The 25,287-nt window shown below is 45.0% G+C and overlaps 3 pseudogenes; all 3 read left to right on the top strand.

The window, feature by feature from the left end:
* On the top strand, positions 410-1,307 carry ORNANAV1R-PS3358 (vomeronasal 1 receptor ornAnaV1R-ps3358 pseudogene; annotated as a pseudogene).
* Positions 7,433-8,362, top strand: ORNANAV1R-PS3599 (annotated as a pseudogene).
* On the top strand, positions 19,448-20,344 carry ORNANAV1R-PS4105 (vomeronasal 1 receptor ornAnaV1R-ps4105 pseudogene; annotated as a pseudogene).

The raw sequence follows: 25,287 nt of genomic DNA, 5'->3' as shown, positions 1-25,287 counted from the left end.
ACATTAATGTCTATCTCCCCCTCTAGACTGTAATCTTGTGGTGGGCAGGGAATGTGTTTGTTGTATTGTTCTGTTGAACTCTCCCAAGCTCATAGCATAGTGTTCTGAACACAGTAAGGCCTCAATAATTACAATCCTGACTGATTGACTTTTTGTTCTCCCTCTCCCTTTGAGGATGAGCTCTTTGTGGGATAAGGGCTACATCCAACCTGATAAGTTTGCATCTCCACCGAAGCTTAATATAGGGCCTGGCACATAGTGAGCACTTAACAAATATCATTCAAAAAATAATCACGGGGAATCACTGGGGTAAAAAGTGAGTGGTGAGAATGGGATGGGAACTGAAAAGATAGATCCATAGATGCTGCATGCTGAGGAAAGTCGAGGAGAACAATGAATTCAGGAAGCAGGATCTTTCTCAGTTCAGTCTCAGTATGCTGGCATTGCAGGCCCAAAAGGAGAGATAATCATAATCACAAGAATAATAAGGAAGCAGCTTGGCTTAGTGAATACAGCAGGCACCATCATCTTCCTCACTAGTGGAATCCCAGAGAAAATTTCTGCTTGGGGATGGAGAGGTTTCCTGGACGATGTTGGATGTAAAATCCTCATCTACCTCAAGCAGGTGGCCTGGGACCTTGCCATCTGGATGACCTGCCTCCTGTGTGTCTTCCAGGCCACTACCATTATCACTGGAATCTCCCAATGGGCAGGGGTCAAAGCTCTAAGTATATCATCTCCTCCTGTACCCTTTTCTGGGTCCTCTGTTTTTCGATGTTAGCATACTGTTATATGTGACAGGGCCCCAGAACATGAGCTCGATTCATAAGGTATTTGATCTTAAATATTGTTCAGTAACTTTTGTCACTGTCAAAACCTCCTTGTTAAATGCCATTATTCTCTTCCTCCAAGATCTATACTTTGTGGGGCTCATTATCACAGTAAGTGTCTACATGGCATTTGTCTTGCACTGACACTACCAGCAGGTCCACCACCTCCAAACACCCGGCCTCTCCCCCAGGTTGATGCCTGAGGTCCAGGCGGCCAAGAGGGTCATCACCCTGGTCACCCTCTATGACCTCACCTATGGGCCACAGTCCATCATGTTCAGTGTTCATCTGCTGATGAACATCCACCTGGTGATGTCAGTTACATTTTCAGTGATCAGTCCCTTCCTGATAATCTACAGTAACAGCAGGAAAAGAATTTTATGGAAAAACGAATCTCCTGTGTCCAACATGGATCAGTTGTTGGGTCTTCAGGAAGTTTCTTGTCTTTCCACTGCTTTCTCAGGAAGCTCAGTATGAGAGGTAGGGACCTGTAAACTGATTATGCCCAATGAGGCGTCAACGTCACCAAAATGACAATAGATGAGAGATTAGGAAAGGGGAGGGATGCAACCACATCACAGCAATGGCTTTCCCATCACCGTAACAATACCACTATCCTCCCTGTGTCACAAGGTGAACCCTGGCATCTTTAACTCTCTCATTCATCCCACATAATCAAATCCTGGCAGTTTGTTTTTCACAGTATCACTAGAATCCACCCTTTCCATTTCATCTAAATTGTACCATGTTGCGAGCACTTAAAATTCTGCACACAGAGTACTATCTACTCAATGAAAAGCATTTTTTTATTGATTAATCTAAGGTATTAACTGAAAATATGTGCAGTGCGTTGTCCTAAGTGACTAGGAGAGTACCATAAATTTAGAAGAGACAGTCCAGGCTCTCAAGGAACTTGAAATTGAACAGTATCGATAGAGAACTTACTTAGAGCAGAGCATTGTCCTGAACCCTTAGGAGAGTCCATAGCATTGGCAGATAGGATCCCTGCCCTCAGAGAACTTGCCATCTACTGGGGAAGATAGGCACTGAAGTAAATTACATGTAGGCTGGAAAGCCCAGGTCTAGACTTGAAGGGCACTTGGATCTTGGTTCCCAGGCTCCAACAGACACCTCGGCCATTGGCAAATATCTGGGCTCCACAAGAGGAACTGCCCGTGCCCAGGCTGGGTAGTGTCTAGTGACACTCCTTTAAACACTGGGCAGAGCTGGGAGCAGCTGGTGGGAAAAGGAAGTTGTATGGTGTCCCAGTGTCCCTGTCCAACTGGTTCAACTCTATCTGAATCTATTTTGGTATCTCAACAAAGTCAATATGATACTCACCCTACCACCAGTGCCACAACACTTATATGCATATCCTTACACTCTGCCATCTCCTCTTTTGGTACTGAGTTCAATATCTGTGTCTCCATCTAGATTGTATGTTCCTTGCAGGCAAGGGACCTTTCTACCAGTCCGTTGTATAATACTCTCCCAAGCACATAATGCAGTGTACAGTGGACTTCATACAGTAAATGCTTAATAAATATGATTGAATGAATAGTAGCGGCTTAATAAATACCACTGGTCATTAAATCAGTTAATTTATTGCTTGGTCACTCCTCTCTTCTGGAAACACTGGAACCCTTGGTTTCCTTATCACAGTTCTTTTCTGCTTCTTCTCCTTTCTCCCCACTAATTCTCATTCTCAGGCACTGACTCTCCTTCCTTCTCTCACCCCATAGCCATGGGTGACCCACAAAGTTGGTATGCTGGGTTTCATACACTTCCACTCTACATTGAATTGGAGAATTTACCCATTCACGTGATTGGTGCTACCCTGTTTTGTAGAACACTCCCACATCCAGATCACACGCTCCAACCTCTCTCCTGCTCTGGGGGTTATGGTGTGCCATGGTCTTTGGTTTTTGGTGCTGAGGGTGCTGACCCCAGGACTGGCATATCTGTGGCCACGTGTGACACTGTAGATGAGAGTTTCAGACAGACACCAGAGATCCAGGCTTGACTCCTGGAAGATCTGGGTTGTGGGTGGGAGCAGGGTGATCCTCAGGGCTGCCACGATGCTGCCATTGATGCTGTCAAGTCTTTCCACAGGGATCTCTGATGGGTTCACTAGCAGCAGTTAATTATGTGTGGGGGGAGATCTGGGCTCATCTTGTCCCAGATTGGTGAGCAAAAGGGAAGGGAATCTGGGTATTTGCAGAAATGTCCCAATTTGAGTGCCACAGTGGATTATTGCTCAGCGAGACACTCATTAACACACACACACGCAGACACACACAAATCACTCTCTGAGGGATGGAGACATAGGAGGAAAGTGGCTGATAAATGCTGCCTCCGCCTTATCCTGCCAGAATCGAACTGCCCGCAAGCTGCCCCCCAAGTCCAAGCACTGGAGACAGGTGAGTAGGATAAAGCCATAGACCTGCCAATTTCAAGGTCGGAATCTGAATAGGGAAGATTCACTGGGAGAATGGATTTGTGTGCTGGGATCAGTGAATGGTGGGGGATTTTTTTGACGGTGCCACAGTGAGAATGAAACAGGGAGTTGTGTGACTCTCTGGTCCAGGAAATATGGAGAGGGAGTTGGAAACTGGGAGCAGATGGGAAGGTTTGGTGTTGCAGAATCACACAGTCCTTCCTATTATACCAGAATCCCTAACCTGCTTTCCCAACACCAGTGGGGCATTGTTAATAATAATAACTGGCATTTCTTAAGTGCTTACTATGTGCCAGGCACTGTTCTAAGCACTGGAGTAGTTACAAGATCATCAGTTTGGACACAGTCCCTGTCCTATATAGGGATCACAGTCTTAATCCCCATTTTACATATGGGGGAATTGAGACACAGAGAAGTTAAATGACTTGCCCAAGGTCACTCAGCAGACAGGTGGTGGAGCCGGCATTAAAACCCGGGTCCCTCAGACTTCCAGGCCCATGTACTATCCACTGGGATGGAAGGACTACATTTGGTTTGGATCCCCACTCATTGCTAAGCTCAGTCCACACTCCTAGGAGTCTCCCCCTTCCATCCTGAGCCCTCCTCAATCTAACAATAATCAGGGCTGCTTTGATCTTTGGAAGATTTCATAGGAATATTATGAAGATTCCTATGACAAATCTCTGATCACCAGCAATGTCCGGTCTTCACAGCATGGGAGAGAGAGCTTCTGTCCCAATCTCCAGCATGTGGCCCCTCAGACTCTTGATCCTGCTAGGCAAGGAAACAACCTCTAAGCCCCTTTCCTTTCTCTATGGGTGTCTCCTGCATGGTTCCCTTATTTAATTTGGGTGGTGGACCACTGGGAGAAGAGTTGTGGGAGCAGGGAATAGGCAATGAAGGCCCAAGAGATTGGAATTGGCTAAGTGGTTTAGAGTGTAGGCTGTCCGGATGGCCCTGTGGGAAACTTTCCTCTCTGAGCTCAGTGCTAAAGAACCTGAAAGGAAATAGTTCTGAACTGAAATGCAGTCTACATGGGAGTTTTGACTGAAAGTAAAGTATACTTTTCCCTGTAAATCTACACTGGCCATGTCCATAGCATGGCCTGGGAGTCCATTCAAATTAGAATTGGGTGACCCCTTCACCTTAATCTTAGCCCCAGAAGACTGCACATTGCAGCAACTGAAATATGATTCCATCAGGGGGCTCACGGGAGAATAAGTAACATACTTATTAAGTTCTTACAATATTCCAAATCACTGTGGTGCTGGAGTAGAAACATATGGCTTAGTGGAAAGATCATGGACCTGGGGGAAAAGGGAACTAATTCTAATCCCAGATCCTGCACATGCCTACTGTGTGGCCTAAGTTATTTCACTTCTCCATGCCTCAGTCCCTTCAACTGTAAAATGAGGATTCAGTGCCTGTTCTCCATCCTATGAATAGGGTGAGTCCCTTGTGGGACAGGAATTGTAGTCAATCCAACTAAGCTGTACCTACCGTAACACTTAGAACATGCTAGGTTCACCATTGTTAGCCCAACAAAATGCAAAGGTTTACACCTGTTTCACCTGCCGCTTCTTCCAAAGTCGTTCTTTTTATCAAATAGATTAATATCCTGATTTTGATACACAGAATGAATTTTTGAATTCAAAAAAGCATCACACTTTTCATTCCAATTTGTCAGCACAGGTCAGGAAACCTCTGAAGTCAATCAGTTCTTGGCTATTTTGGGAGCATCTTGATGGGAACTCAGGGACAAGGTGATCCTTCAACTCTCAAGGACCCCACAGATTGACTCTAAACTGAACAGCTAGGAGGGGGGCTGAGTTTTAACCTCTTCAGAGGACCTGCGTTCTAATCTCAGCTCCGCCACTCGTCTGATATGTGACCTTGGACAAGTCACTTAACTTCTCTTAGCCTCATTTACCTCATTTGTAAAATAGGGAATATGATTGTGAGCCCTATAAGGGACACAAACTCTGTCCAACTCAATTAATTAACTAGCCCAGTGCTCAATACAGTGCCTTGTACATAGAAAGCACTTAACAAATACCATTTTTAAAAAACCAACAAAAATACATGAAAATCACACCATACACAGTCTCTGCCCCACATGGGACTCACAGTCTAAGTAGAATGGGGTGTTTAATCTATCGTTGAAAGGTGAGGAAACTGAAGCATAGCGAAGTTAAGTGACTAGCCTCAGGTCACACAGATGGCAAGTGGTGGAACCAGGATGACTTCTGACTGCCAAGTAGGATATTTAAGAAACAGTAAGACTATGAATTTTTTACTCTTTATTTTGACCTACTCTTTATTTTGAAAGTCTCTCTTTTTTCCTTTCCCTTTACCTCTCTTTCCCTTACCTTTCAATCTGATTCTATTCTTCTATTTTCATGATTTTCCTTCTCTTACTCTCCTCCCTCTTCTCTCTTTGCTTCTCTCATTCTCTCCCTCCACTTTCTCTCTTTCTCTCTATATACTTTCTTTCCTTTCCCAGGTCTTTCTCATATGTCTTCCTTCCCAAACACTGTCCTCCCAAGACTTTCCCATTCCTGTAGACATCACCACAATCCTCCTCGTCTCAGCCCAGTAACCCTGGCATTATCTGTCACTCACGTCCCTTATTCAACTCACATATATAATAGGCCATGAAATCTTGTCACTTCTATCTTCACAGCATCTTTTGTTTTGCTGTCCATCTCCCCCTTTTAGACTGTGAGTTCATTTATGGGCAGGGATTGTCTCTATCTGTTGCTGAATTGTACATTCCAAGCAGTTAGTACAGTGCTCTGCACACAGTAAGTGTTCAATAAATATGAATGAATGAGTGAATGGATGAATGAATTCAATCTGCCCTTTCCCTTCCACCCAAACTGCTTTCAGGTTGATCTAAGCACCTATCATATCATGACTTAACTACTGCTTCGACCTCCATCTTGACTTCCCTGTCTCTATTTCCCCCCTCTCTAGTCCATATTCCACATTGCTGCCCAGATCATTTCCCTAAAAAAATTCAGCCTATGTCTCCCCACTCCTTAAAAACTTTCAAAATTTGCCCATCCACCTCAGCAAGAAACAGAAGCTTCTTATATTAATTAGCTTTTACCTACCTTGCCTCGCTGATCTCTTATTATTATTACTATCAATGTTTTAATTATGTTTTTTTTAGTGCTTACTATGTGTCAAACACTGTTCTAGGTCCTGGGAGAGATTTAAATGAATCTGGCTGGACATAATCTGGGTCTCACATGGGGCTCAAAGTCTAAGTAGGGACAATCCAAAAAATACACTTCACTCCTCTAACACTAACCAACTCTCTCTACTTACAACTCAGCTTTTGCAACACATTCTTTGCCCCTATCCTCCCTCTGGCCTGGAACGTCCTCCCCTTTCTCATCTCACAGACCACTACTCTCCCTAGCTTCAAAACCATCATAAAATCACATCTCCCCCAAGAGGCCTTCTCCGACTAAGATCTCATTTCCCTTATTCACTCTGCTTTCTGTATCTCCTATGCAGTTACCCCAGACTCCCGACGAACTTGAGATTTACACAACCCTCAGTCCTACTGCACTTATGTACATATACTTATACCTGCTCATTTGCCTTAGCTATAATTTATTTCAATGTCTTTCTTCCCCACTAAACTGAAAGTTCCTAATGGGCAAGAGTCTATCTTCGACTCATATGGATTGTACTCCCCAAGCTTAATACAGTGTCTTACACACAATCAGTCCTCAATAAATACCATGGACTGAGTGATTAATTTCCCACTCTCATTCTCCATCCCTCTCTTTCTTTTTCTCTTTCCTTTTTCATTTTCAACCTATTAGTTCTCCCTTCCTTTGTTTCATTTCATAGTTTCTTTCCCTCTCTCTTACTCTTAACCCCCTTTCTCCATGTATCACTTTTTCTCTCCTCTGTCCTATTCTGTCCTCCCTTTTTCTTTCTCACTCTATTCATGTTGCTCTGACCCCTATTTTCTTTCTCTCTCCCTTTCTCTCCCTCTTCCTATTTCTATCAATCCCACTTTCTCTGCCTTCATCTATGGTTTCATCTCTTTTTTCTCCCCCTTTCCCTCCCACTCTCTCCTACCTTCAGGAGATCTCCTCTGCTTCAGACTGAGTACCCATATAAAATGGACATCCATGACATTTCCTTTGGGACTGTGCTGCTGTTACAGACCAGCATTGGGACGTCAGTAAATGTCTTCCTCCTCCTGTTTTATACCCACATGATCTCCTTCAGTCACAAGATCAGCTCCTCAATCTTGATCTACACCCATTTGGCTTTGGCCAACACCATCATTTTTTTAACCTTTGGAATCTCAGAGACCATTTCTGCATGGGGAGGGAGAAATTTCTCGGATGGGATTGGATGTAAAATCATCCTATATATTTACCGGGTGTCCCGGGGTCTTGTCATCTGCACCACCTGCCTCCTGAGCATCTTCCAGGCTATTACTATCAGTCCCAGCACTTCCCGGTGGGTAGGAGTCAAAGCTAAATTACCCAACTGCATAGTCCCCTCCTTTGTCTTTTTTTGGGTCCTCAATTTGCTGATCGACATTAATACACTGATGTATGTGGCAGGCCCGCAGAACAGCACCACCATTCACATTACATATGATCTCAATTATTGTTCAATAATCATTCTTAGTACAGAGGTTGCCCTAGTAAATGCTATTTTCCTTTCTGGCTGAGATCTGATATTTGTAGTGCTCATGAGTGCAGCCAGTGGCTACATGGTCTTTGTTCTACACAGGCACCACCGGCAGGTCCAGCACCTACATGGGCCTGGCCACTCCCCCAGCCAGATGCCCGAGGTCCAAGTGGCCAAGTGGGTCATCGTTCTGGTCACCCTCTATGTCCTCCTTTACGGCCACCAGTCCATTATGTTTAGTGTTTTACTCAACATGAAAGAAAAGTCTCCTCTGCTAGTGAAAGCCAACCAGCTTTTGACATTCACCTTCTCGTTTGTCTGTCCATTCCTGGTAATATATAGTGACAGCAGGGTGAGGATATTCTGGAAAAAGGAATCTCATGTGTTCAAAATTGATCCTTCTTAGAGTCTCAGAGAAGCTGCCTGCTCTCCCTCTGTGATACCCTAGGATATAAGTGACCAGATTTCCTGAGTTGGGTCAACCCATACAGATAGAGGGAACGGCCAGGAGCCATTTCAAGGACTGGCAGAGACAGCAGCAGTAGATGAGTTTTAGCTTGTACATAAAAGGAGAAATCCGCCCTCCCTGCCTCCCTCTGATCACTAGAATGGAAGGGCTAGTTCTGGGGAAACCATGCAGAAGGGGTAATGGCTGCCACAACTCTGATATTGCCAGCTGGTCTGCCTTGGCCTCATGCTTCTGCCACCTTATACCCAATGGTTGCCCCGCTTAAGTCCTGTCCATGATATCCATCTTATCATCTTTAGATACTGTTCCCTCACTAACTCTGAAATTCCTCTATCCAACCTCATTCTCCTCTCCTGCTCTCCCACACATCCACTCCCTAAAAATTCATTCATTCATTCTTTCCTTCAGTCGTATTTATTGAGCACTTACTGTGTGCAGAGCACTGTACCTAGCACTTGGGAAAGTACAATACAACAATAAACAGGCATATTCCCTGCCCACAACAAGCTTACAGTCTAGAGGCAGGGGAGACAGATGTTAGTGTAAATAAACAAATCACAGATATGTGCATAAGTGCTGTGGGTCTGAGAGGGGAGAAGAACAAAGGAACCAAATCAGGGTGAGGCAGAAGGGCGTGGAAGAAGAAAGTGAATCTGTTCTGTTCTCTCTCAGAAGCTTGCAATCTGTTAACCTGCCTTCTCTTTATGCACAAATTCATGCCCTCCATTACTCTCTTCCCCTTCCAAGCTTTATTGAAAGCACGCGTCCTTCAAGAGGCCTTCCCTGAATAAACTCTCTTTTCCGGTCTTCCATTGCCTTCTGCGTTGCCCTGACTTAGTCTCTTTATTCATACCCCCTCCCAGCCCCATAGCACCTTTGTACACGTCTGTAATTTTATTTATTTATATTAATGCCTATCACTCCCTCTAGACTGTTAGCTCATTGTGGGCAGGGAATGTGTCTGTTATATTGTTATACTCTCCCAAGTCCTTAGTACAGTGATCTGCACACAGTAAGCACTCAGCAAATACAATTGACTATTCACTGTTTTCTTTACTGAACTAAATTTCCTTCCTCCCTTGGTTCTCCACTGATCATGTACTGTAAGACTATGCTTTGACAAAAGAAAGGAGCTGTAGATTAGTCCATTAACAGACCTTGTGAAAGCCAGGTTTACTTAAGAATGTAAGGCAGAATGCCAGGAATACAGATACATATGTAGGGCAGAAGACCAGGAGTAAGAAGATAATAATAATAATAATAATAATGGCATTTGTTAAGCACTATGTGCCAAGCACTCTTCTAAGTACTAGGTTAGATAGCAGGTAATCGGGTTGTCCCACGTGGGGCTCACAGTCTTAATCCCCATTTTACAGATTAGGTAACTGAGGCACCGAGAAGTTCATTGACTTGCTTAAGGTCACACAGCTGATAAGTGGCGGAGGTGGGATTAGAACCCACTACCTCGGACTCCCAAGGTCATGGTCTTTCCACTAAGCCACCCTGAAAAGCTAAATTTGTAAAATACTGAGCAAACATTAATTGCACACCCCAGTAAAAACTGGTTGAGACCTGGAGATGGGGGACCCAACCAGAGAGCAGTAGACACCTGGCCGCCCAAGCAAACAATCAGAGAAGGACACAGATGGAGAAGAGGAACCAGGACCTGAGGGTGGATGTATACAAGCGAGTAGATTGCTGCGGTCAATATGCCTCTCTTCACTTGACAGTATAACCGATAGAGATCACTCATCGGATCACGACTGATGTGATTTCCCTCCCTCTGTTGTCAATAATATCACTGATTCCAAGCACCTCCTCGTTGTAAGCCTTTTGGTGTCCCTTCCCCACCACCAGAGAATTAGGATCCTGCTTGTCATTTCTGAACACCTCTGGATGTGGCTGTACAGCATCAGCCCTCTGGGGATAATATCTCTGGAGGTTAACACTTTCCACCAACCCACATCCCCGGGTCACTGCCAAAGTACACATCCTCGGCTCCTGTCAATGAGAGAATCAGATTACTGCTTGGCAGAAATCCAGACATCAGGCTGACTTCATCCATCTCAACTTCATCCAAACCTGTTCTAACTCTGCCCTCTCCCTCACCTGAAAACAGTATTTCTCCATCCTTACTGACATTACCCTTGCCAGCTATTTCAGAATTTTAACTCCCTCCTCAAACTCCCTCTCCCCTTACCCCTGATCTCTTGCCCCTCATCACCTAGCCACCTCCTTAACTGATAAAATTGCAAATATCAGGCACGAGGTCTCTAAACTCTTCCCTGCTCCTCTCGGGTCCCTCCATCCTCTTACCCCTTCTTTGACTCTCCCATCTCTCCTATTAGGATCTCAAAAATAGATGTCCTGACTCCTCTCAAAATCTACCTCCTCTACTTGCACCTCTGACCCCATTCCTCAGCACCTTATCAAATCACTTGCCAATCTGTCCTTCCTTCCATCATCACCATCTTTAACCTTTCACCTTTTAATGTCTCCTTCCTCACTGCTTTCAAACATGTTCGCATACCCCCTTTCCTAAAAAAAATCAGCCCTTAATCCATGGCTCCAGCCAGTTATTGCCCCATCTCCTTCCTTTCAAAACGCCTTGATTGAGTTCCTTCACCCACTGCCTCCATTTTCTCTTCTCCAATTCTCTTTTTGACCCGCTCCAATCAGCTTCCTCTTCCCTTTATGGGAAAAAGGAGATATATAGTGCCCTGGTGGTCCAGTCCAACTGGTCCAACTCTTTCTGCGTCTTCTTTGGACCCTCAACCAAGTCAAATAATACTCATCCTTACCACAGCCCCACAGCATTTATATACAAATCTTTACACTTTGTCATCTGCTCCTTTGGTAATTTACTTCAGTACATGTCTCACCCTCTAAACTGTAAGTCCCTTGTGCACAGGGATTGTGTCTACAATTCTGTTGTTATACCTTCCCAAGACTTTAATACAGGGATCATCACACACTGTCCATTCACTAAATAACATTGGTTGATTGATTCATTCACTGATCACTTTTCTCTCCTGGAAACACTAAACACCCTTGGTTTCCCTAGCACAGTTCTCTCCTGATTCTCTTCCTATCTGTCACCCCACTCCTCAGTATCAGGCAATGATTCACATTCCAATGCTTACCCTAAAACCATGGTTGACCCACAAAGCTAGTGTTCTGGTTTTCCCACACTTCCACTCTACACATGATCATATGATCCATCCATTCAAGTGATTTTTAAAAATTTTTTATAGTATTTGCTAAGTGCTGACTTTGTGTCAGGCACTGTACTAAACACTGGGGTAGATGCATGCTAATCTGGTTGGACACAGTCCCTGTCCCTGTAATCCCTGTTTTATAGATGAGGCCTAGAGAAATTAAGTGACTTGCCCAGGGCCACACAGCAGACAAGTAATGGAGCTGTGATTAGAATCCAGTCTTTCTGACTCTCAGGCATATGCTCCCTCCACTAGACCATTCTGCTTCTCACTGGTTGCTACCAACTCTTTGCAGAAGACTCGCACATGCATATCACAAGCCCCGACCTCATTCCTGCTATGGAGTCTGACATCTATGGTGCTGAGGGAACTGAACCCAGGACTGGAGCATCTTTGTCCATGCATGGCACTGGGTGTGGGTGCATCAGAAACACACTAGAGACCCAGGCTTAACTCCTGGCAGGCTGAGGGAGGGAGCTGGGATGTTCCTGGTGCTGCAGGATATGTCACTGATGTTGGTTGCCCTGTCTCTCCATGGGTATCTCTGATGGTCAATTAGGTAATTGCAGGTAATTGCGGGGAGAGATCTGGGCTCCTTTTGTCCATGATTGGTGGACAGCAGTAAGGAGTTGTCTGGGTATTTCCAGAATTGTCTCAGAGTGTCACGGTGGATTAGAGCTCAAGGAGTCATTCATTCGTACGTGCACACACCCACAAATCCACACAGAGTAATCACTCTTAATCACTCCCTATGGTATGGGAGGGATGAGGAACGTAGCTGAAATGTAGTGGGAATTTATCAGTGGGAAGCAGTGTGGTTTAGTGGAAAGAGCACGGGCTTGAGAGTCAGAGGATGTGGGTTATAATCCTGGCTCTGCCACCTGTCTGCTGTGTAACCTTGGGCAAGCCACTTAACTTCCCTGTGCCTCAGTTATCTCATCTGTAAAATGGGGATTACAACTGTGAGCCCCACGTGGGACAACCTGATTACCTTGTATCCACTTCAGAGCTTAGAATAGTGTTTGGCACATAGTAAGCGCTTAACAAATGATACCATAATCATTATTATATATTCTGCCTCAGTCATGTTCTTTTAGAGCTTCCCTTCCAGACAGCAGGAGCGACAGAGACAGGTGAGTTGGATAAAGCTTTCAATCTGTCAGTGTGGTTTTAAGAAAGGGAAGATTCAGTGGGAGAAGCGTTTTGTTTGCTGGGCTCAGTGAGTGATGGTGGAATTGTTCGACAAGGGGGCAATGGGAGTGAAACAGGGGGTTGAGTCTCTGGTTCAGGAGAAGTGGAGAGGAGATGGGAGCAGCGAGCAGAGGGGAAAGTTAATAATGATGATGATGATGATAATAACAATAATAATAATATTAATAATACTTGTTAAGTGCTTACTATGTGCCAGGCACTGCTCTAAGTCCTGGGGTGAATACAAGTTAATCAGATTGGACACAGTCCCTGTCCCACATGGGGCTCGCACTCTTAATCCCCATTTTAAAGATGAGGTGACTGAGGCCCAGGGAAATGAAGTGACTTGTCCAAGGTCACACAGCAGACAAGTGAAAGAACTGGGAATAGAAACCAGGTTCTTCTGATTGCCAGGCCCATGCTCTATCAACTAAGCCATGCTGCTTCTCCTGAAGGTTTATGTTGCATGATTCTCCCTGCTGCACCAGAATCACTAGTACACTATCCTGACTCCAGTGGGGCAGTGTTGGGTAGGGATGCACTGGCTAAACTGTTTTAGATCCCCAATCCCCTCCAAGCTTAGTCCAAACTCCTATCAGGCTTCCCCTTCAAGTTGAGCCCTCCTGTAACCAGTCATCAAGACCTGGGTTTGGAGATCTGACATTCACCCTCGGTAATGAGCTGAGGTTAAACAGAACAACCATGCCTAGCCATTTGGAATGCAAGTGTCTACATTCAGCTGCCTGCATTCACAATACCAGAGAAGCAGGAACCTATGCAGAGGACAAGATCACTAACATTCAACCCGCTGGCTCATTGAAGCCACTCACAGTCATCTCCTTCATCGGGAAGACAACAGGTTTTTGCAGCTGTGAGCTCCAACATTAATATGTACAGCATTAGTTTCCCAAAGAGAGAGAAACAAGTTAAAGAAAGAGAAAAGAAAGATGAAAGGAGAGCAAGAAAGAGAGAGAGAGAGAGAGGAGAGAGAGAGACAAAGATAAATCTGATATAACCCATTCCTGAGGGTAATGCAGGTAAACACAGAGCACCTCATCCTTAAGGATGCAGCATAGCTTAGTGGCTAGAGCACGGGCCTAGGAGTGACACGGCCCTAAGGAGGGGGTTCATCCATGGGCACTTAGATCCAGACACGGAAGAATGAAACAAATTGTCTCACTGCATTTTGCTATGAAAACTATGGCTTTAGAATATATATAAACGAACAAAAAAAGCTATGCAGTGCATAAAACATGCCCTAACATCGAATACAAGGTATTACATACCTTAGGGTCCCACTAGCAAAATTATTACATATTACATCCCCTAGAATTCCAGTCTCTCACCCCACCGCAGAGCCGTTCTATGCATGCACCAACCTCTCTCTCAGATGGACAGGTCCTTGAATCCCTTTTCCTCTCTAGTACTCGGTGGGTCCCTTACTCTTGGACCGTGCATCCCCGGATAAGCCAAGCACACTCCGGGCTGTCCTAGCCTCCCCTCCAGGTTACAAGGAACAGCAATTAGCCCAGGTATATACCACTTTTATTGCGGGAGGCGTGGAAGAGGAAGCCGGGTGTTTGTGATCCCCTGACCAACTGGATGAGTAAAGCATATCACTGCTATGTCTTGGAACAGATTGCCTGCCTGTAAAGCATAACACCAAGCTTCTTCCTCATGGACCCTAATCAACATATCAGCATTTTCCATGGAAATACAAGGAGGGGAAGGTTTCAGGGATTTCACTGAGATGTTCAGTCCCTGTTAAGTACAACCTTGGGCCATGTCTGCAAGATTTGGCCTCTAACTACAAGTCCTTAGCTACCCATACATAAACAACTAAAAGAATGCAACAATTCCTGGAAAACAGAGGAGACAGTAAGTCTCTTCCAAAATGGAGTTAGTTTGGTTCGCTGTGGTCCGGCGACTGAGATCATATCTCAGGCAGTCAGAAGGACATGGGTTCTAGTCCTGGCTCCACCATTTGTCAGCTATGTGACCTAGGGCAAGTGACTTAATTTCTCTGGGTTTCAGTTACCTCACCGGTAAAATGGGGATTAAGGCTGTGAGCACTATGTGGGACAAGGACTGTGTCCAAATTTGTATATACCCCAGTGCTTAGAACAGTATTTGGGACATAGTACACACTAAACAAGTACCATTATTATCATTATTATTATTGTTAAGGGACACACCTATAGGTCATTTACGCATGCTCCTAGCCCAAAGAGGGGACCCCTAGCTCTCTTCTAGGACAACAGCAGGGCATACTCCCATTCTCCATGGGTTTTCTCATGGTATTACCCATACTGACTGTACCACACTCTGGTCGTGCTACAAAGATCTGCTTCCTGGGTGCTGATTTTTATAGGTATCTGGCCTACCTCGACTCTTCACTTGGGTGGTGCACTGAGACATATTCTTGGCTAATCAGGCAGGAGTGATCACATACCACCCTTCTGGGGACCTTTTTACTGAATATCAGCACTACAATCCCCGACTACACCCTTACTCAGTAGACAGAGCTTGTGATGACACACCACTCTCCATTTTCTGGGTTCCTTGCATTTGCTTTCATTCATTCATTCATTCATTCATTCAATTGTATTTATTAAGCACTTACTGAGTGCAGAGCACTGTACTATGCACTTGTATTGCTATTGTTCTTGTCTGTCCGTCTCCCCCGCTTAGACTGTAAGCCCGTCAAAGGGCAGGGACTGTCTCCATCTGTTACCGATTTGTACATTCCAAGCGCTTAGTACAGTGCTCTGCACATAGTAAGCACTCAATAAATACTATTGAATGAATGAATTGGAAAGGACACTTTAGTAATAAAGAGAGACGATTCCTGCCCACACCACGCTTCCAGTCTAGAAGGGGGGAGACAGACATCAACATCAAAATAAGTAAACAGGCATCAATATAACTTAATAGAATTATAGATGTACACATATAAGTGCTATGGGGTTGGGAGGGGGAGAAAGAGCAAAGGGAGTGAGTTGAGGTGACGTGGAAGGAAGAGGGAGCTGAGGAAAAGGGGGGCTTAGTCTGGAAGGAGGTGAGCCTTCAGTAGGGATTTGAAGGTGTGAAGAGTGATTGGTGGATTTGAGGGGGGAGGGCATTCTAAGCCAAAGGTAGGACATGGGCAAAGGGTCGATGGCGGGGCAGGCAAGATCGAGGCAGAGTGAGAAGGTTAGCAGCAGAGGAGCAGAGTGTGCAGGCTGGGATGTAGAAGGAGAGAAGGGAGGTGAGGTAAGAAGGGGCAAGGTGATGGAGAGCTTTGAAGCCAGTACTGAGGTGTTTCTGTTTAATACAGAGGTTGATAGGAAATCACTGGAGATTTTAGAGGAGGGCAGTGACATGCCCTGAACATTTCTGTAGAAAGATAATAGTAATAATAATAATAATAATAATGGCATTTGGTAAGTGCTTGCTATGTGCCAATCACTGTTCTATGCTCTGGGGGAGTTAGCAGGTAATCAGATTGTCCCACTAGGGCTCACAGTCTTAATCCCCATTTTACAGGTGAGGTAGCTGAGTCATAGAGAAGTTAAGTGACTTGCCCAAAGTCACACAGCTATGTGGCAGAACTGGGATTAGAACCCACGACCTCTGACTCCCAAGCCTGTGTTCTTTCCATTAAGCCACGCCGCTTCCGGGCAGCAGAGTGAAGTGTGGACCAAAGTGGGGAGAGGCAGAGTATTGGGAGGTCAGAAAGGAGGCTGATACAGTAATCCAGTTGGGACAGGATGAGTGATTACACTAACATAGTGGCTTTCAGCAATACACCACTTCTCCTGTTTCTGTGTCCTTCCAGTCACTATGAGCAACACCAGTCGAGGGTTGCTCCACCAATCAGCTGACTGCAACAGTGGTTGTGATGTACCCTTCTCTAGGTAATAGAAACTAGGCCGACAAAACAGTGGGGCTGGGCTTGACCACCATCTAACCACCTCAATCTAATTAACAATAATCATTTCTGCCTTGATCTTTGGAATGGTAGCCATTTCTGGTCTTTACCTGAGCGTTCTCTCACATTAGAATCAGAGAAGCCCCTGTAATCCTAGCCCCAGAACCCTGCACATTGCAGCACCAGAGATACGAACCCATCAGGAGGCTCATAGGAGGATGTAATGCCTGCCCAATGATGTCTCAAATAATCACTGTCATATTTATTAAGTGCTTACTCTAAACCAAGTGCTGTATGAAGGGTTAGGGTATAAATACAATAATCATTTCAGACATAGTCTCTGTCCAACATGAGACTCACGGTCTTAAGAAGGAGAAAGAACTGGTGTTTAATCCTTATTTTGCAAATGAGGAAACTGAAGCCCAGAGAAGTTAATTGGCTAGCCCCAGATTCAACAGAGGGCAAGTGGCAAAATCAAGATTAGGACCCATGTCTCCTGATTTGCAGGCAGAATACCGAAGAAACAGTAGGACTGTAATTTTTTTTAATTCTGTACTTTGGCCTACTTAGCTCTGTACGTTTGTCCCAATAAAAGTTTTCCTTTTTCCCCTCTCCCTCTGCCTCTCCTTTTCTTTCCTGTCTTTCTCTCTAATACTCTTCCTTTCTCTCACTTCTTCACTGTTATTTCTTTCTCTCTTACTCTCCTCCCTCTTTCATTCTCTCTCTCTCTTTCTCTCCTCCCTCAGTCTCTCTTTTTCCTCTCTAAATGCCTCTTCTCTCCCCTGCTTTCTTTCCGACAAGTCTTTCTACTCGAAGCTTGTCCCCCTGCAGACTTTGCCATCACTGTATAAAACACCACCTTCCTCCCGATCTCACAGCCCAACAATCTTAGTATTATCTACAACTCACCTCTCTCATTCAATGCACATATGTGCGATGCTATCAAATCCTGACACTTCTACCTTTATAGCATTTCTGGAATCTACCTGTTCCCTCCACCTAAACGGCTACCATACTGATCCAAGCACTTATCATATCCTTCCATGACTACTGCATCAGCTTCCTCGCTGAGCTCCCTGCCTCGCGTCTCTCCCTCTCTAGTCCCTATATCACTCCGCTGCTTGGATCATTTTTCTAAAAAAAAAAAAATTCAGCCTGTGTCTTTCCATTCCTCAAAAGCCTTAAATGGTTGCCGATTCACCTCAGCATCAAGCAGATATTATTACCATCAGCTCCAAGGCTCTCAATCAGCTCACTCCCTCCTACCTTACTCTGTTGATCATCTATTATTACTGTAATTATTATTTCTGTTATTATGGTACTTAATAAACACTTTACTGTGTGATAAGCACCGTTCTAAGCTTTGGACAAATTAATCAGATTGGATGTAATCCGTGTCCTATATGGGTTTCACAGTCTGTGTAGTCATAACCCAACCCAACTTCACTCCTCTAACATTAACCTACTCTCTAAACCCGGTCTCATCTTTGGCAGCTCTGACTCTTTGCTCCTTTCTCCCCTCTGCCCTGAAATGCCTTCCTGCTTTTCATCCAACAGACCACTACTCTACCTATCCTCAAAAGCAAGTGAGAGTCTCATCTCCCTTGAGAGGCCTTTCCCAAGTAAAACCTGGTTTCCTGTAATCACTCTGTCTTCCATGTCCACTCTGCACGTACACCTGGACCCCCTAATAATAGTAGTGATAATAATTATTGTGGTATATGTTAAACACTTACTATGTGCCAGGCACTGTACTAAGTACTGGGATGGATACAAGCAAATTGGGTTGGGCACAGTCTTTCTCCCACATAGAACTCACAGTGTTAATCCCCATTTTACAGATGAGGTAACTGAGGCACAGAGAAGTCAAGTGAATTGCCCAAGACCACACAGCAGACAGAGGTCGGAGCTGGGATTAGAACCCATAACCTTCTGTCTCTCAAACCCATGCCCTCTCCGTTATGCCATGCTGCTTCCCTAAGCACTTGATATTCACCTAATCTGTACTGCAAGTATGTACAGTTACTTATTCCCTGCCATTACTAGCACTGTAATTTTTTTTTAATGTCTTTCCCTGACACTAGACTAAAAGCTCCTTCTGGGCAAGTAACACATCTACCACCTCAGTAGTAGTGTGCATTTCCAAGGGCTTAACAGGATGTTTTACAGAAAATAAGCCTTCAATAAATACTTCTGATATATTGATTAATTGATTTCCCTCTCTCATTCTCCATCCCTCTCTTTTTTATCCTCTTTCCTCTTCCATTTTACTTCTGATTTATTTTCCTTCATCTGTTTCTCTTCATTGTTCCTTTCCTTCTCTCACTCTCCTCCTTCTTTCTCTCTGCCTCATATTTTCTCGCCTCCATTCCCCGCCCCCCTTCTCTTCTTTCTCTTTCTCCACCTTTCACTCTCTCTCTTCTGTCTCTCCTCCCTCTTTCTTTCTCACTGTTTTACTCTTGCTACTTTTCTCATTCCCTCTCTCATTCCCCATCCTTTCACCCTATTTCTCTTTCTTTCCCGCTCCAATTTTCCCCCTCTTCATTTCTATTCTTCCACCTTCCCTCCCTCCCTCTCACTCACTTTATCTATTTTTCTGTCTCCCTTTCCCTCCCATTCCTTCATGGCTTTTAGGAGGCCATCTTTACTTCTGACCAAGAACCCAAATGAGTGGACATTAGTGACATCTCCTTGGGGACTGTAATGCTGCTACAAATCAGCACTAGAGCATCAGTGAACATTTTCCTCCTCCTGTTTTATACCCACATGGTCTTTTCCAGCCACAAGCTCAGCTCCTCAGACTTGATCCTCACCCACCTAGCTTTGGCCAATACCATCATCCTTCTCACCTATGGAATCCCAGATACCATTTCTGCTTGAGGATGGAGAAATTTCCTGGACACCATTGGATGCAAAATTGTCTTATATGTTTACCGAGTGGCCGAGGGCCTCTCCATCTGCACCACTTGCCTCTTGAGCATCTTCCAGGCCATCACCATCAGTCCCAGCACCTCCTGGTGGGCAGGGGCTAAAGCCAAATTACCCAAATGTATCATTCCTTCCTTTGTCCTTTTCTGGGTCCTCAATCTGTTGATCGACATCAATGCACTGGTGTATGCTTCAGGCCCCCAGAACAACACCACCATTCAAATTACATATGATCTTAAATATTGTTCAGTAACCATTCTCAGTGCAGAAGCCACCCTGATAAATGCCATTATGTTCTCTGGCCATGATCTGCTCTTTGTGGGACTCATGAGCACAGCCAGCGGCTACATGGTATTCATCCCGCACAGACACCACCGGCGCGTCCGTCATCTCCATGGTCTCGGCAGCTCCCTCAGGGTGATGCCTGAGGTCTGAGCAGCCAAGAGAATCATCACCCTGGTCACACTCTACGTCCTCCTCTATGGGCTCCATTCCATCATATTCAGCATTTTACTCAACAGGAAAGAAAAGTCTTCTCTACTGGTGAATATCAACACAGCAATGTTATTTGGCTTTCCTGTTATCAGTCCCTTCCTGCTGATTCACAGTGACAGGAGGATGAGAGCATTTTGGACTAGGGAATCAACTGTTTCCAACGTGGATCCTTCTTAGTGTGCGAAGGAATTCTCCTGCTCTCCCACTCTGACCTAAGAAGGCTCAGAGTGAGAATAGTCAGGACCTGCTGACTGAATCCGTTTAATGAAGCCTCAGTCTCACCTAAATGAAGGATTCCGTCCCCAGTGATACTGACTGAAGGGATGGGAAAGGCGAGCAATACAATTCCATCAAAACAATGATATAGGTATAACTCAACAATCAACAACAGGACTACAGCGCTGACCCTTGTTTCCAAGGTTCATTTCCTTCACTCCACCGATTCACAAATCAGGGGTAATGATTGAGCAACTACCTTGTACTGAGCGTTGAAGGAAGTTCTTGAGAGAAAGCAGCAGAGTTAGGAGACACGATCCCTAGATCCTCAGGACCGGAAGCCTGGGAGGGCAAGATTGTGTCTATTAACTCTTTTGTACTCTCCCAAGTGGCTCTGGATGCAGTAATACACTTGGTAAATACCTTAAACTGATTGACTGATCCTTGCCCTCTTGGAAATCAAACATTTTTGTATTTGACTGAGCATCTACTGTTTGCAGACCACTCTGCTTAAAGCTTGGAGAAGACAGTAATGTTAGAAGACAAACTCCCTGCTCTCAAGGATTGTATATGCTATTATGCCTTGAGCACCTGCCGTGTGCAGTGCACTGTTCTAAGTGCTTGCTACAAGATGATCAATTTAGTAGTCATAGTCGCTTCCCTGAAAAAACCTTTATTCCAGTGGAGGAGTCAGACATGTAAACAAATTATACAGAGAAAAGAAAAGAGGAAAGTGAATATGTAGGTGAGTGAGTGCTTGGGTAATCAGAGTGTGAGTTTAAGTGCATAATTCTATTTTGATTTTGTGTTTACAAATGCAAAGAGAAAGAATTTGGAAAGATGGATGTGTGGGTAAGCACCTACATCCTACAGAATATGCATCTGAATGTACAGAAGTGTTAGAATTCGTGACAATGAATAAATATAATAGTGACACAAAGAAGTATGGTGGTGGGAGGTGGCGTGGTGAGGCCTGGTGAGATCAAAACTGAATCAAGGAAGGCCTCTTGGAGGAGGTGTGATTTCAGATGGGTTTTCATTAGTAGTTTTATTAATTATTATGGCATTTGTTAAGGGCTTACTATGTGCCACCCCCCTCCTCAAAATTCTCCAGCGGTTGCCTCACTATTGGCTTCAAAGCTCTTCATTACCTTGCCCCCTCCTACCTCACCTCCCTTCTCTCCTTCTACAGTCCAGTCTACACACTCCGCTCCTCTCATGCTAACCTTCTCACTGAGCCTCATTCTCGTCTGCTCCACCACCGACCCCTGGCCCATGTCCTACCTCTGTCCTGGAATGCTCTCCCTCCTCAAATCGCCAAACTAGCACACTTCCCCCCATTCAAAGCCCTACTGAAAGCTCACCTCCTCCAGGAGTCCTTCCCAGACTAAGTCCCCCGTTTCCTCACTCCCCCTCCCCTTCACATCGCCCCAACTCGACTCCCTTTGCTCTATCCAAGTCCCCTCCCCACAGCACTTGTGTATGTATCTACATATTTATAATTATAATTCTATTTATTTTTATTAAGGATGTGTTCATATCTATAATTCCATTTAGTTTACTTGTTTTGGTATCTGTTTCCCCCCTTCTAGATTGTGTGCCCGTTGCAGACAAGGAATATCTCTATTTGTTGCTGAATTGTACTTCCCAAGCACTTAATACAGTGCTCTGCACACAGTAAGTGAATAATAAGTAAGATTAAATGAACGAATGCATGAATGCCAGGTACTGAACTCAGCTCTGGAGTGAAGCAAATTTGGTTGGACACAGTCCCTGTCCCATGTGGGACTTGCAGTCTCAATCCCCATGTTAAAGATGAGAGAACTGAGGCCCAGAGAAGTGAGGTAACTGGCAGAAGGTCACACAGCAGATGAGTGGAGGAGGCAGGATTAGAACTTACAAACCTTCTGACCATCTAACTTCCAGGCTTGGGTTCTAGCCACTATGCCATGCTGCTTTCCTTCTGAAGAAGGGGGGAACTGTGCTCTTGGCCGAATTGAAGGAGTAGGGAACTTGGGTAAGAGGTAGAGTGTGAGCAAGAGTAGAGGTTGGAAAATTATGGAGTTTATGATCCAAAGCTTATGTGAAGATATACTAAAGGTTGGCAGGAAATAGACAGGGAGAGGAGAAAACGTTCAGCTCCATTGCCTTGGTTTTACCCCTTGTAGTCTTAGTGAGACCTGCCTCTGGAGTGCACCCTGAGTCCTAATTGTTCAACCACGCTTTAGGCAACATCACTTAACTCGTCCTAGATTACTAGTTTCTGCCACCATCAATCAATCATAGTGATTAAATATCTATTGTAAATTTCAGGTGCTTGTTTGGGGAGGCAACAGGATTGGAAACTCAGTCCAGTGAGGGGTGGTCTGCATAGACTAAGCACTCAGTAAATACCAGTGATTGATCGATTGAATTTTTGTAATAATAATAATAAGATTAACAGTAATAATAAAAAGAATTGTGATATTTGCTAAGCACTTACTATGAACCAGGCACTGTTCTAAGCGCTGGGGTGCATACAAGAAAATTAAGTTGAACCCTGTCCCTGTCCTACAAGGGGCTCAGAGTCTTAGCACCAATTTTACAGAGGAGGTAAGTGACTTGCTCAAGGTCCCACAGTAGACAAGTGGCAGAGTCGGGATAAGAACGCATGACCTTCTGACTCTCAGGTCTGTGCTTTATCTACTATACCATGTGGCTTCTCATAAGGCCTAGTATGGGTAAGGTGGGAGCTGCCTGCCACACCAATCTCCTCCTCCCAGTTTTTCTTCCCTCTCGCTGAGAAGAGTGATGAGGGTGAGACACACAGAGAAGGAAGGGGCTGGTAGGGGTTGGGACCCAGGGTTATCTGTGGCCACGAGTGACCCAGAGGGTGAGAGGTCCGGATTCGCACTAGAGACCCAAGCTTAGCTCTTGGCAGAGCTGGGCTGTGGGTGGAAGCTGGGATGTACCTGCAGCTATAGGCTGTCATGTTTCTCTTTAGAATAACAAATCTAGAACGGTCTAATCTCTTTTTATGCTTAAAGATGAAATGAACATCATTTGGTGGTCCTTTTATAAAGGGGAGTGACATTTATCTCTGGTTTCTTTGTATATTAGCTGCCTCTTTAGGCAACGTGATGCATTAAGGTCTCTGTCTTTCTCAAATTAGATGGCTGCATACCTGACTCACAACTAATTCTCTTCCTCTCTTCAAAGCCCTACTTAGAGCTCACCTCCTCCGAGAGGCCTTCCCAGACTGAGCTTCCCCTTTTCCCTCTGCTCCCTCTGCTGCCCCTCTACCCTCCCTTCACCTCCCCTCATCCAGGCTCCCTTTTCCCCCCTTTCCCTCTGCTCCTCCCCCCTACCTTCCCCTCTGCTCAGCACTGTGCTCGTCCGCTCAATTGTATATATTTTTTATTACCCTATTTATTTTGTTAATGAGATGTACATCACCTTGATTCTTTTTATTGCTATTGTTTTAATGAGATGTCCATCCCCTTGATTCTATTTATTGCTCTTGTTGTCTGTCTGCCTTCCCCGATTAGACTGTAAGCCCGTCAATGGGCAGGGGCTGTCTCTATCTGTTGCCGATTTGTACATTCCAAGCGCTTAGAACAGTGCTCTGCACATAGTAAGCGCTCAATAAATACTATTGAATAAATGAAATGTTACTCCATGGGCATCTCCGATGGTCATTAGCAGCAGGTAATTGTGGGAAGAGATCTGGGCTCATCTTGTCCCTGATTGGTGGGCAGCAGGGAGGGGAGTTTGGGCATTTCCAAAGTTGTCTTTGACCATGCATTAGAGCTGATTAATGTTTAGGGATTCACACATTAACACGCGCGCGCACACACACACACGCACACAAACACACTCAGACACTCTGATAATGCCCTCAGGGAGGGGAGAGGTGAGAAAAGCAGCTGATAAATGTTGCCTTAGGCTTGACCTGCCTAGGTCTGACTGCCTGTAAACTGCCCTCCCAGCCAGCGTGAGCGATGAAACAGGTGAGTGGGACAAAGCCTTCTCCATCAGCATGATTTCTGGGTTTCCTTAGGAATTCTGCAGCTTTGGACTGGGGGCTCTGGTGTGGGTCAGGGCTGGTCACCTCTGAAAAGCCTTCTCCCAGGGCTCCCCACTTCCCAATCCCAGAACCTTTACAGCAGAGTTCTCTCCATATTAGACTGGATCCCCTTCTGTCTCAGAAAAGAATTAGTTTTACTCTTATTAATAATAATAAGGATAATAATGATAGTATTTGTTGAGCATTTACAATGTGCCTAGTGCTGTTCTAAGCAATGGGGTAGATACAAGGTGTCAGAAGCAGTGTGCTGCCACCCTGACTGTCCTGTGAGTTAAGAATGGCTCCCAGATAGTTCCTAGCTGGTGGTGGGCACAGAGAGCTTGGGCACAAAGAGATGCCCACAGAGCACACAATTCCCTGTGCCACCACAATTCCCCCTCTTTCCTTCTGCAACATCATTCATTCACTGAATAATATTCATTGAGCACTTACTGTGTGCAGAACACTGTACTAAGCGCTTAGCCGGGCTGCAGTGACCATGACCTGGGAGAAGCTAGTCCCTGTCCCCTCTTGGCCACACTTCAAGTTGGTCATAACAGCAGTTCCACAATCCCAGAGGAGCAGAATGAGTACTATGGACAGGGACAACGAACTTCAGAGATCCCATTCTCCACATCTGCAGCCCAGAAGTTTGAAGAAACAAGAACCATAGCCTTCTCTCTTCCTATCCACCTCCTCCCCAAATGTCCTCTGCAGTCTCCCACTCTCTCTCTTCATCTGCCCCATCCCCGTTTCCTTCCTTTCAGGTCCATTGCCTCCCTTACTCTCCCTCTCCTCCTTTCCCCTTCCCAGGTGTCTGCAGGAGGCCATTTCTGCTTTGAAAAGTAAATTCAGGAGG

This window comes from Ornithorhynchus anatinus, unplaced genomic scaffold (assembly GCF_004115215.2).
Source record: "Ornithorhynchus anatinus isolate Pmale09 unplaced genomic scaffold, mOrnAna1.pri.v4 scaffold_224_arrow_ctg1, whole genome shotgun sequence".
Lineage (NCBI taxonomy): Eukaryota > Metazoa > Chordata > Mammalia > Monotremata > Ornithorhynchidae > Ornithorhynchus > Ornithorhynchus anatinus.
This window is presented reverse-complemented; position numbering and strand designations above follow the sequence as displayed.